Source organism: Eucalyptus grandis, chromosome 3, assembly GCF_016545825.1.
Source record: "Eucalyptus grandis isolate ANBG69807.140 chromosome 3, ASM1654582v1, whole genome shotgun sequence".
NCBI classification, from domain to species: Eukaryota; Viridiplantae; Streptophyta; class Magnoliopsida; order Myrtales; family Myrtaceae; genus Eucalyptus; species Eucalyptus grandis.
In genome coordinates this window covers 49,279,006-49,292,414 of record NC_052614.1, presented here as the reverse complement: position 1 = coordinate 49,292,414, position 13,409 = coordinate 49,279,006, and the positions used below count along the sequence as shown (strand labels likewise).

General features: G+C 38.9%; 1 pseudogene; it reads left to right on the top strand.

The window, feature by feature from the left end:
* Window positions 1-11,514: 11,514 nt before the first annotated feature.
* Window positions 11,515-12,841, top strand: LOC104456393 (annotated as a pseudogene).
* Window positions 12,842-13,409: the final 568 nt, after the last annotated feature.

The following is a 13,409-nucleotide window of genomic DNA, read 5'->3' as shown; positions in this document are numbered from 1 at the left end:
GTTGAGAATAATGTACCCATCAGCAATTTTCTCCGATTCCCATCCTTTCAAAGAATCAACTTTTTTGAGTGCTTCTTCCCATTCCTTAACAAGCACCTCGGACATATTCTTTTTATGTTCGTTGATAGCATCTCCGAATCTCCCTCTAAGATGGCGCACTCGCGAGGCTTCCACTTTGTAAAATATGGGCAACACTATTTGCCCATCGCTTCTCTTGCACTTCCATATTTGAGCCAACTCGCGAAGGCACCATTTGCTAGAAGCATAGTTCTTCGAGATAATTGGGATCGAGATCTTAGATTGCGTAATACTGTAGAGGAGCTCAAAACCAATCTCCTCACCAATACGAAGCTCATTGTCGTCTCTAAACACGTGAATTCCTGCATGGTCAAGGTTGTGATAGAGATGGTCGGTGAAACTTGTACGAGTGTCTTTCCCTCGAAAGCTCAAGAACACTTCGTAGGCTTTCCCTTTCTGTTGTTCGTCTCCCCCTCTGTAATCTCCTACATACGGAGGGATCAATGAGGAAGACCCCTCGGAATTCGTATCTTCTGAATGGGTGGGTTCTCTTCTTTTCCGATTTGTTGGGCAATTTAAGTTGCGAGGGAAATGAAGTGAAAAGAAGAGAAATGAATTGGAGAGAAAGGAAGAAAAGGGAAATTTCAATTTCCTTCTTCGTGTTTGGATGTACATCATGTAGTGATTGACAGAAGAGATCCTTGTTCTGTTTTAAAATGCGAGATTGGTCGAGCAAAGCCTTAAAAGAAAGCCAGATTTCATGGTCCAGATCTGCGAATTGCACTAGTGTCTCTCATAACTCGGTTAATTCAAACGAAAATATAAGAACTCTCACACCCCTTGCTTAATCAGAAGAAAATGGAGCAATCAAAGCAGGAAACATAAAAGAGCAAAAAGTCGTCTGACTACCTGAGGAGTGCTCAAACAACACGGTGCTGGGATCTCCACCGATTTTCAGCCTTCGACGTTGGATTACCAACACACAACATTATCTGGTATGCGCGCTTTGAACAGTGCTCAGTTCTTGTCATCCAAAGGTCCAAGACTCTTCATGCTAATAGAACCGCTGTGAGGCATACCACGGAAACACGCAATTATTGCATGCGACAAGATAATAAGTGCACGCGTACTTTCCGCAGAATCCTGACTTTTTCTTTGTTTTTCTTGTCGAACTTGGAGACACGTAATACTCAGCAGCTCAGCACCATCAGACTGACTGCTGAGTGCTTAAAGAATGTTAAGTCATTGCACGCCGCAAACTCAGCATTATGCGAAAGTTACGGGGAACCTATGCATGTGCTTCTTGACTTTACTTGCTTTATATATATATATAAAACAAAGAAGTAGAAAAGAAAAGTCACTCGCAACAAAGATGCTCTCGGTCCTTGCTTTTTTCAACTGTCGCGCTTGAATCATGGGCTATTGCACCCCGTACGAGAAAATATCAAGTGAGCCGGGCGGGGCGCACGGTTCCGGGCATGCCACGTCACCGTGCGCCCGCCCAATCAGGATGCGACATGTGTCACCAACTTTTGTTTTTAGCCAAATTTTTGCCTTCACCTTCTCTCTCTTCATTAATGGCCGTGCCCTTTTTTGTCTTCTCCCGCCCTTCGCATTTGCAGTGCCCTTTCTCTTCTGTCTTCTCTCGCATGAAGTCTCTCTCTCTCTCACAAAAATCGCTCGATCGCATCCGGCACGACGCCTCTGCTGTCCTCGAGACACTCCCTCAAGCTGCACAAAGCCCTCTTTTAAATATATCTCGGGAGCTTGCCCGTCGCATCTTGAGCTCCGGTCTGCCGCATCTCGAGTTTGTGTTCTCAAACTTTGTCGTCGATTAAATTCCGGCAAAAATTGCCTATGTCTAGTTCGATTGTGATAATTGTACTTTTTGAACCTTGTCTAACTTCCAACACTATTTGTGTCTGTAGAGTTCTGTTTCAATTGAAGTTGTTGATTTCCCATTTTCTAGTGATGGGCAGAACCTGTCTCATTTAATTAAAAACCGAAAAACGACTTTTGCCAAAACATATTTTGCGGGAAAAGTTTTGGCGAAACACGGACATAACCGAAGTGGAATCCATCTCAAGTATGACTCTACGGTAGCTCAACTTGCAAGCAAATTGAAGCCCCTGAAGAACAGCTTAGAGTTGAGCTTTCATAGCAGAGCAAGTGCCAATGCAATTAGCTTTGAAAATTATAACTTCACATCTAAACACTAGGCGTATTTGAATTAAGGTAATGAACTAAGCAAAGTGAAAGGAGGTGTGGATACCTTAAGTACCAAAACTTCCAAAAGATATACTTAAATACCAAAATTGGAGAAAAATGGAATACTTAAGTGCCAATAGCGAGCCATGTCAAGTTTTCGACTAGTTACATCAAATTTCCAACGAGCCATGTCAGATTTTCGACAGTCATGTAGACTAGTTGTATTATTAAAATGATGCTACATCGGATTTCTGGCAAACCTTGTTAAAGTTGGCACTTAAATGTCTAATTTTCAAAAAAGTAGTACTTAAGCGTGTGTTTTGAAAGTTTTGTCATTTATGTATCAATTAGCTAAGTAGTACCGACACCGACACGTGACATGCGACACGACACGACACGATATGCTGACACGTCGTTTCTAAAAAAAATAGATAATTTGAATACATTGAGACATGTTATATATTAAATATATATTTTAATTCATTTTTATTATTATTTCAATCAAATTAATTTGAATCAAATTCATAAATAAATAAATAAATAAATAATTAAATAATTAAACTAAAAACATTAATCCGCCATTTATTAATATTATTCATTGTTTCAATTTGACAAATTTAACTCTATTTTAATAATTCATAAAACTTAGAGAAAAAAATAAGCGATCCATATTACGGACTCGCATATTAGATATGTTGGAAGAGAAAAAAAAAACTTAAGGGATGAATTGTATCACGGGAAATGGGAGTTAGAAGAGAAGAGAATACTAGGTTTTTTTTTTCCATTTATTAATTTTATTATTGTGTTTTATTTTTTCACATATATATATTTTCATTTCTCATTTATTAAATTTTTAAAATTGTCGTCAAGATTGGAATCACATGTCGGAAACTTGTATGTCAAAATGTTGACTCGAGTGTCGAAGAGTGTTGAGAAAGTTGATCAAGTGTCTAATTTTCCAACACGTGTTGACCGAGTGTCCGAGAGTGTCGAACATGTGTCGAAGTGTCCGACACGACACGAAGGCATTTGGAAAGTGTCGGTCTTCATAGTCCATTAGTGTCAAATTTTGGCATTGGGATGTACTTCTTTCAAAGTGAAAGTAATATGTATTCTATTATCCGCCAAATGTACTTACATACAACAAGTATGTATTTGATTTCACTTGAATCAAACCAATCTATTTTATGTAGCCATTGAGTTTTGTTGACACCTGAATTTTACCAATGGTCATGTTTTGAGCATTCGACATTCAAGATTCCCAATCGCAGCAAGTCTTGTTTCTTGACCAAAATATTAGCCGAGTGTCCTTAGTATTTCCGTTCCATATAGGTGTCAATTTAGCATAGACTTATAGAATTAGACCATTAGATTTCAACTTTTCAGAAAATTGGCCCAAGGCTGACTTTTTGGTCAAACCAAAGAATCAACCTTCTAAAAATTATTGGAATTTCACTAGTTTTTATTTTTTTAGACACCCGATTTAGGGACAATGAAATTTAAGTACCTCGGTCCAGATTTAAAAAAAAATGTCAGCCTATGAAACCGGTTGACCATTTGGAGGACGGTACTTGACACCGCAAACTCTAATCCCTTAAGTGCACACTTCTCATGATTATGCCAAGTGACGCAACGACACGAAACCCTAAATAAAGCCTAGCTTATTCTTTAGAGGTAATAAAGGTGGCGGCCAAAAGGGAGTACCCACCTCATTTTGTAAAATTGAAAGGAAAGGAAATATGAAGAAAACGGGCATTAACAAGATCCCACCTTTATATTCAAGAGGGCTCTTTCGTGAGGGGTCTCTTACGGACACAAAAGGGGAGGGGAAGAGAAAGGAGAAGATAGCTCTCCGAGTTTTTTTCCCCTCGGAACCCCACGCCCACCTCCTTCGTCTTGCCCGACCAGCCACCTCCACCGTCGCCGCACGACAACCATCGGTGGACAGCGTCCCTCGCACGATCTCCTCTCTCCCGATCCCCTGTTGCTCGGCCCTGTTTCGGTTAAGGACGGGATGAGCTCGTTTCTTTGGGTTCCTACCCGTTTTGTGTCCAATGGAGTCGATTCCTTTGGGGTCGAGCATTTACCTTGTCAGTTTGGGTTTAGACCCGAGTTCCGATTCTAAAAATGGCCATGTCCTGCTACATAACCAGCTGCACATAACCTATTCGATGAAATGCCTCGATGAAGTTGTGATACATGTTTCGTGAAAGAGTTGCTTAAATTAGTATACCAAAGTGTTCACCGCGTGTTTGAATCACAACCGGAAACTTCTTTCATAAAATCCGAATCCGAAACCGAGAATAACCCATGTATCTCGGTGCTTCTCGGTTCTGCACGCCACATTTCCATGGTGTTCAATGCTGCTTTGTTCTTCCCGTCCCTTCTCTCTATTTGTTTCGGTTGTGTTGTGGCTGTATGCGCGAGCGATGGACGGCTGGTGGTCGAAATGGTAGTCGACAGCACAGGAGCCCCGTAGTATATGAACGTAGGCAGCAGTGATGGTATGGTGATTGATAGGTGAGCGTGGACACTGGTTCGGTGTTTGAGTTGCTGGCGTGATGGTAGGCGTCGGAGGTGAAGTTTTTTTCCTGGCAGTATGTCAAGATGGTGGTGAGTGATTGTCCGGTAGTATCCGTGATTCGGCGAAGGGCAAGAATGGCCGGGGGCAGAATCTGGGCTTGATGAGTATGGGCTAAATTAGACCGAATTTATTTTGGGCTCAAATAGGAGTGTGCTTGGGTTTTATGTGGTTTTAGTGGGTCGAGGTTTGGAGTGGGCTTAGTTCAATTTTGAGGTGCTGAGTGGCTGAGTTGGGCTTTGCACATAAGCCCGTTCTCTCTTTTAGATCTTTTGTTAGCCTAGGTCCGAGGCCCACGAAACCAGAGTTTGTCCATTTTCGGAATGCCCGGGTCCCCATTTTGGAAATTAAATAATTTTACAAAAATCTATTTTATTTAAAAGAAGTGAATAATAGAAAATTTTCTCAAATTAAAAAAAATTAGAAAATGCTTTGAAATAATTAGATTTTTAAGCTTTAGCACTTGATTTAGCTTAGTTTCATTTAATTAGTTTGCATATGGTTTAGTTTTAATTGACTTTTCTCTTGGAAATGAAGTTGAACTTAATTCGAATTTAGCTCATGGAGGCATCATGCCCTGAGGCTCACAACATGTCCATATATATTCTGTGCTCAATTCGTATAAGGTTTTCTTTTCCGTATTTACTTTAAAGTCATTTCAATACTTTAGTGTCTCTTTATCACACTTCACTTATATATATTAATTGTTCATTTCTTTTCTAGATTAGGACTAGTTTAAAAATTAAAGAAACAAACCACAAAAACATATGCATGAATACTTAGTGGTTTTTAATATCTTTAGGATCATAATTATTAAAAGCAATGCATAATCACTTAAATAGCAACATTCCAAGTTAAAGATACCAAAAAGGCATTGATAGAAATATTAATGTAAACAAATCCCCGAATTTATAATTTATGGTTGTGTAAAATATGAGACAAGCTTCTCTTGTCTCATTTAGTTTCTAGCCAGCCTCAATTTAATCATAAACCTTTTATTGATGCTAATTTAGTCATAAACCTTTTGAGTTGATGCCAATTTTAGCCTTAAACTTTTTAACTGGTGCCAATTAAGTCATTTGGGCTAATTTTGACCCAATTATGCTAATGTGGATGTTGATTGGTTGATGTGGCATGGCACTAACATGGACAACTTTTAAAATGTTTTAATATTTTTTTTGCATTTTTATTTTATTTTTATTTTTTTCCTTCTCCTCTTAGCGACGACTGATGAGCCTTGTTGGCCGAGCCTCGCTAGGGGTCGCGAGGCTCACCCTCGGCTGGCCATTGGTGAGGACTTGAGCCCTCGTAGGTGTTACCTCACGGCCTCTATCAAGGGTTCAAGCTTTGCTAATGGCCAACGAAGTCAGGCCTCACCCATGGCCGACAAGGCTTGACCCTTGCTTGCCTAGAGCAAGGCTACCCTCATAGCCTCTAGCAAGGGCTCATGCCTTGTCGGGCGTCACCTTTGGTCGGTTGCGAGGTCTAGCAATTGGCACGAGAAAGGAGGAGGAGAATGAAGAAAAAAAGAAATGGAAAAAGAAAAAAATAAAAAAATTCGAAAAAAAAAAAAATTAAAATATTATTAAAAGTTATCCATGCTATATCAACCGACTAGTATCTATGTCAGCAAAATTTGACCAAAATTAGCCAAAAAGATTGAATTGGCATTAAATCAAAAGGTTTAAGATTAAATTGACACTAATAAAATGTTTAAGACTAAATTGGCACAAATGCAAAAGGTTAAGACTTTTTTGACATTTTTTACAATGTGAAACCATGAAATAGAAAATGCAAGTAATCAAAAGTTTACTATTTTAGAAATAAAGCAATTACCAAATAAATAATGACAAATGTGACTTCTGTGGTCGAAAAGTTATATAGCTGTCCACAGCCCATGTGATTTATTAGTTACAAAAGTCATCATTATTGCCGTTGAAATGGATATAGTTAAATGTTAAAAAAAATGAATTTCAAAATACATCATTTGTATGAGATGATTCAATGGTTTTCAAAAAGTATTGTGCCCATGATATATTTCACCATTGAATCAAAATATAATAGATTTCAACTTCAACGGATCTTTTAATTTAGACGGTTGTGATTTTTCAATCTAACAGCGAAAGGCTTGAGAGGCACCACTGGAAAAAAAAAAAAATTTTCTAACCAGAAATTAATTTATCAATTTCTATTCCCTCGACAAGTTTTGGAGGAAAGAAACGCATTAGATGATGATTCAAAATTTATGTTTTTGGAACAAAAAATTCGTTTGATAACAGAATGAAATTTCTATTTCTAGGCAAGTGAAAATTGGCTGGTGGTGGTTGATGTCCAGTGATCGATGACTGGTGGTGGATGTCCAATGGTTGGCAGTGGGCGGGCGACAAGCGATGGCAGGAATGAATGATAACAAGAGTTTTCATTTCTCACTTTTGTTTCATAAATAGAAAAACTAAAAATTTGAGTTTATGATTACCACTCCAAATTTATTTCTAGAATAGAAATTTGTTCTAAAATAAGAAATATGAAATTGCGTTATCAAATATATTTCCATTCAAAATCTATTCTGGAGAACAAAAAAATAAAGAAATAGAAAAAATAGAAATTTTGTCATGGAAGCCCTAGTGCAAACAGAAAAAGCAACAAAGAACTCTTGCTTCCACGTACTTCATGATTTCGTTGTTGATGATAGAATATTCTTGCAAAATACACATGAATCGGAGTTCTGGGGACGGGTATTAGCTTTCCAACAAGAACCACGGGCCAGCTGTTTTCAAAGACAGGAGAACCATACGGGAAAGATCATTAATAAGCAAGTTGTTACGGGTGTTACTGCCTATTTCCATAATCTTTTATTATTCAATGCACCAACAAAATCCCAAATAAAATAAATAAGAATGAGAACGTTGTAAGAAACTTTGCAGAGTCACCATCAATGTCGCGAGAGATATGCATGCTACAGACCTGATAAAAGCAACAATAGTGGATGTCATCCACGGCTTCCAACAAAGTCTCATTGTTGAAGTAGACTTCCAGAGAGACTCTATGATAATGACCTGAAGAGAAGGCAAGATAAAGGATCATCCCAAATTCTTAAATGATATCTTAGAGTCAGATCTACTATCCCCGTGAAGAGACGATATTTCGTGATTCCCTTGAACAGATTAAACTCATCTGGTTTCTGGGAATTAAATTCATTGAATATCTGAAGATCCAACATTCACATGCTTATCAAAAGTATGGGTTAAAAGAAGAAAATGAGAGAATTCGGACTCTACTTGGTATTAGCATCACGAATACAGGCAAGCCTAGATAGAAATGAAAATCCAACGTCAATGGGCTCCTCAAGCTGATGCCTAGACAACACGAATCAGAATCAGCGCAGAATTTGCATTAACCAGTTATAATAAGGGCACTGCAGATGCACTCAAGGTATCCACTATTTAATAGTCAACGAAACAAGAAGCGAGCAAATCCAGGCTCCGTGTGATAGACAGGCTTTCCAAGTGCTCTCCCTCCAGAATTTGTGGCTCTGGACCCTCCCTCCCTCCCTCTCTCTCCGGAGTAGTTTTCTTCAAACAGCAAGAATGCCACAGAGAAACCCATTTGCAGGCAACTAAAAATCAATTTCTTTCCTCGCCCAAGAAAATAAATTCAATGTTGAAGTACAGTTCGTGGATCATTCGATCTTCTCAGCTGATCATATAATTCTATTGCCACATGTCATAACTAGAGATCCAACCCATTCAATTCCGATAAAAGAAAACCCATAAGTAATCTCAACAATAGCAGACCGGAACCATCAATTGTTCTGTCTTCTTTGACTGTAAGGCACCAAACTTACTTGGCAAAAGACGAGTGCGTTGACGATTAGCGTATTTTTCACTTTGTTAGCATGATCCCTGGTATCATGCTCCAAATTTGGAAAGCTTCTACCTCGGAAATTGTGATTGCTTATGCGGATGTAGACTGGGTCGGATGCTTAAATACTCAGTGGTCCATCTCCAGGTTTTGTGTTTTTTTAGGCACCAATCTTGTTTCATGGAGTGCCAAGAAGCAATCCATCATAGCCTGTTTTAGTACAGAGGCTATTTATCGTGTTGTCGTTCACTGTGTTGCTAAGACTATTTGGATTATTCATTTACTTCGTGAGCTCAGGATCCCCTTTTATAATCCTCTTACCATTTATTGTGACAACATCTCTACCACCTATCTTGCTATCAATCTTGCATTTCATGCTCGCACCAAACACATACAGTTGGATTACCATTTTGTTTGAGAATGAGTTGCTTTTGGCAATCTACGTGTTTGCTACGCATCTACATTGGATCAGTCGGCAAATACCTTAACCAAAGGATTATCTAGTCCATATCATGCGCTATTGCGATCCAATCTCTCAGTTGTTACACCTACTTTGAATCGAGGGAGAGTATTAATATGTATTTTATATGTATCATAGGGTATTTTTGTAATTATATTTCTGTTGATACCCTTTCTTTAATTAACCACTCATATAAATACAAATCATTCAACCGTAATTGGAGTTGAGCAACTACAAACACTTTATCGTTATTTTCTTTCTAACTCTAAACATCAACATGTTATCAAAGCTAGAGATCTTGAGTTTGAATATTTCCAAGCTCCATTTGCCTATCCAATTAAATTTTCATGTTTAGTACTAAGCACAAAAGACCAAACTAAACATAAGGGGGAATATTAGAGTAATTAAATATAAAATCACACATTCATCTAACAATTTAAGTTTTTAAAAGGGTTAATACCTTGAAAAACCCCAAATTGGTACACCTGTGACAAATTTACCCCAAACTATTTTTTTGACCACCAAAAACCCCAAACTGGTATACCTCGACAAATTTACCATAAACCGGTACGCTTATGACAAATTTACCCTATGTTAGTTTTAGTTAAATTTTCTTGATAAATTATAAAGTTAAATAACACGTGACAATTGACTGGTATATCAATTTGGGATTTTACACTCTGTTTGTCATAATTTATATTTTTTTGATTTTTTGTGGTATTAATCTAATTTTCGGAGGGTATACCAGTTTGGGTTTTTTATTGTTAGTCGGGGTAAATTTGTCATAGGTGTACCAGTTTAGGGTTTTTCATGGTCAAAAATAGTTTGGAGTAAATTTGTCACAAGTGTACAAGTTTGGAGTTTTTAAGGTATTAACCCTTTTTAAAAAAGCAGGTTGGCGGTGGTTTCATAAAATCTTTTAACTTTTAAAATTATCATGCGATATAACTTTAAATGATCATCTTCTTCCACCTACACCCTTTTGATCTCATTCCCTAAGTTTGTTTAAAGATTTGATTTTTTTAAACCTTTTCTAATGCTTACATAAACCGAGTTAAATCAAGTCAATCATACTTCAAAAATCCGTTGACCCCGGATCCCACTAGAAAACACATACTTCCATTACCATGTAGTTTTTACACTGATGGTTTCTCGTTCTATTTCTTTACACATATGGTATTGATCTTTTTACTTCCGATGCTTGCGTAGACCGAGTCTACTATCGTATTTAAAGAATTTGTCGACTCGCGCTGGATTCCACTAGAAAATACAAATTCCCATTACCGTATAGTTTTTACAATGCGATGGTTTCCCGTTCTTTCTTTACACATGGAATTGACCTTTTTAATTATTATTTTTTTTTGGATGCTTGCATAGACCGAGCTTACTAGATCAAGTAAATCACATTTCAGGAATCTGCCGACTCCTGCTGGATCTAGTAAAAACTCAAATTTCCATTACCGTATGGTTTTTTACACCGCGATTGGTTTTTTCCACAGCGCGTTCCTTGAAATAATGAAGTTGCCGATAAAATGTATAGCAAAAAAAAAAAAAAAAAAAAAAGTACACCCCAAGTACCAAAACTTGACATGGAAAAACACTTAAGTGCTAAAAGTTAGGAAAATGACACTTAAGTACCAAAATCGGAATATAATGAATCACTTAGTGTCAATCCAGCCAAAATGTTGACATGGCGATTTTCCGGCGAAATAAATGCAGAACGGCATCATTTTGTATGCTAACGTGGCTAGCCAATGCAAAAATGATGTCGTTTTGGTATTGACGTAGTAAAAAGTTATTATAAAAATTAATCAAATTAGATTTAAAATTAAATCTATTTAAAACATTTAAAAATATAAATATAAATCTAATTAAAAAAAAAAAGGGGGCGAGGGAGGGAGGCGGCTGTGTAAGAGCACTTTGGGCTCTTATTTGAAATTTTCGCCTTCTTACACATTTGTATAAAAGTATTCCATCAATATCACCACCTTTTCTATTTAATAAATAGAAACTTGATCTTTCTTTTGGACTAATCAAATAACAAATAAGTGCACCGCATAATTGAGTTGTGATTGGAGTCTCAAAAAATGGACATGTTTAATTACAAAGAAGAGGATATTTTTTAATTTTTAAAATCGCAATAAGAATGTAGTTTTGAAACTCAATAAAAGTAAGGAGAGACGCTTTCCAATCCATTCGACCGCAGAAGAGCATCGAATTCTCTCTGCCCATTCGGTGCTACGCAGTACAGCACCGAGTCAAAGCCATGGAGGACCCTTCGAACACTAACGATCCAAAGAAACCCAAGTTCACACCGTCTGGCATGCTCCGAAAGCTCGGGACCAACTTGGCCACCCGCTCGAAATGGGGGGAGTTCAATGGAGCCATGGGCGACATAGGCACTTACATCCCCATAGTCCTGGCCTTGACGCTGGCCAAGGACCTCAACCTCGGCACGACCCCGATATTCACCGGTGTCAACAACATGGTCACTGTTGCCATATACGGTGTCCCCATGCCGGTGCAGCCCATGAAGGTAATCACAGCAGTCAGGATATCGAGTGCCGATTTTGGCATTCCGGAGGTCATGGTGGCTGGGATTTGCACCGGCGCAATCTTGATCGTCCTGGGCGTGACCAGGTTGATGCAGCTCCTTTATAGGCTGATCCCTCTGTCCGTTGTTAGGGGGATTCAGCTCTCGCAAGGTCTGGCATTTGCGGTAACTGCTGTGAATTAATCCGGCAAGTTCAAGACTTCTCAAAGTCGAAACCGGCTAGGGAAAGGCACTCGGGTTGGATGGCCTGGTGTTGGCCATTGTTTGTGCTTGTTTCATTGTGATCATCAATGGTGCTGGTGAAGAGAGGCGAAGCAACCCAGAATCGGGCGATGATATCGATGATCAAAGCTCGATGAGGAAGAGAAAATGGAAGAGAATCATGACGGCTCTTCCATCAGCTTTCATTATCTTCCCGCTAGATGTTGTCCTGGCCTTCATCAGAGAGCCTAGAGTGGTATGGGGCATTAAATTTGGTCCATCCTCTATTGAAGTGTTGAAGATTTCAAGGCATGCTTGGAAAGAGGGATTCATTAAAGGCACAGTTCCCCAACTCCCATTATCGATATTGAATTCGGTTATTGCCGCGTGCAAGCTGTCGTACAATCTCTTCCCCAAGAAGGACTTCTCCTCCACGTCAGTGTTGGTCACAGTTGGGCTGATGAATGCGGTCAGGTGCTGGTTCGGGGCCATGCCAAGCTGCCACGGCACCGGCAGCCTGGCAGGGCAATACAAGTTTGGCAGCAGGAGCGGTGGCTGTGTGGCGATCTGGGAGCCGCTAAATTGATTCTTGGTCTGGTCCTTGGGAGTTCTATAGTGAAGGTGTTAGACCAGTTCCCTGTCGGTGTGCTCAGTGTGCTGCTTTTGTTTGCAGGGATTGAGCTGGCCTTGGCTGCCAGGGACATGGATTCAAAGGAGGAGGCTTTTGTGATGCTGATCTGTACGGCAGTTTCTCTCGTTGGATTGAGTGCGACACTCGGGTTTCTTCGTGGAATTGTGGTTCATGTGCTACTTAGGTTGAGGAATTTGAGTAGTATTCGTTCCTGCTCAGCAACGCCTTGAGTTCTTTCGTACTAAAAGATGTGGTTGCGTTAAACACTTCTCTGTGTCTCATGCACTGCAATTCCCGAATAAAGTACTCAAGTACTAATCTTTCAAGTGTTTGATTTGAGCGTGTTTCATCAGCTTGTGCTCGATTTTTCACTATCATTTCATTTGCTTGTTTTTTCTTTGATTTTCTTTTACCGGTTTGCATTGCATTATTCATAGTTGTCACTTTCACCATATGCAGCCTCAATGCATGATATTATCAGTGCTTCTCCATTAGCATGTTCTTTTTGTCCTCTTTTTTCTTTTTTTTAATCTTTTGTGCTAATTAAAGTGAAAACCGGAACTACGTCTTCCATTTGCTTGCAAGAAGTTTTCTTCCTTTCCTCGCATGGCATCACTGGATCTTTGAATTCGTACGTGAAATTCCTTATTTAGTCGAATGTTTCACAAAGTTTAAGATGCTCATTGTCTTGCTCCTTCATACAGCTGAGAATATGAGCTACAGTTTCTACTTGGGCAAAGAAACTCCTTATCACAGCTCAAAGCAGCATTGGGTAATGACGGTCGGTAAGAGATGATCGCTAAATTTACAGAGTAGAGTTACGGAACTATTTGAACTTGTCAATGAATATATGGGTTGATACTGTGTGGTTTAACTTATTTACCACAATCCAGTT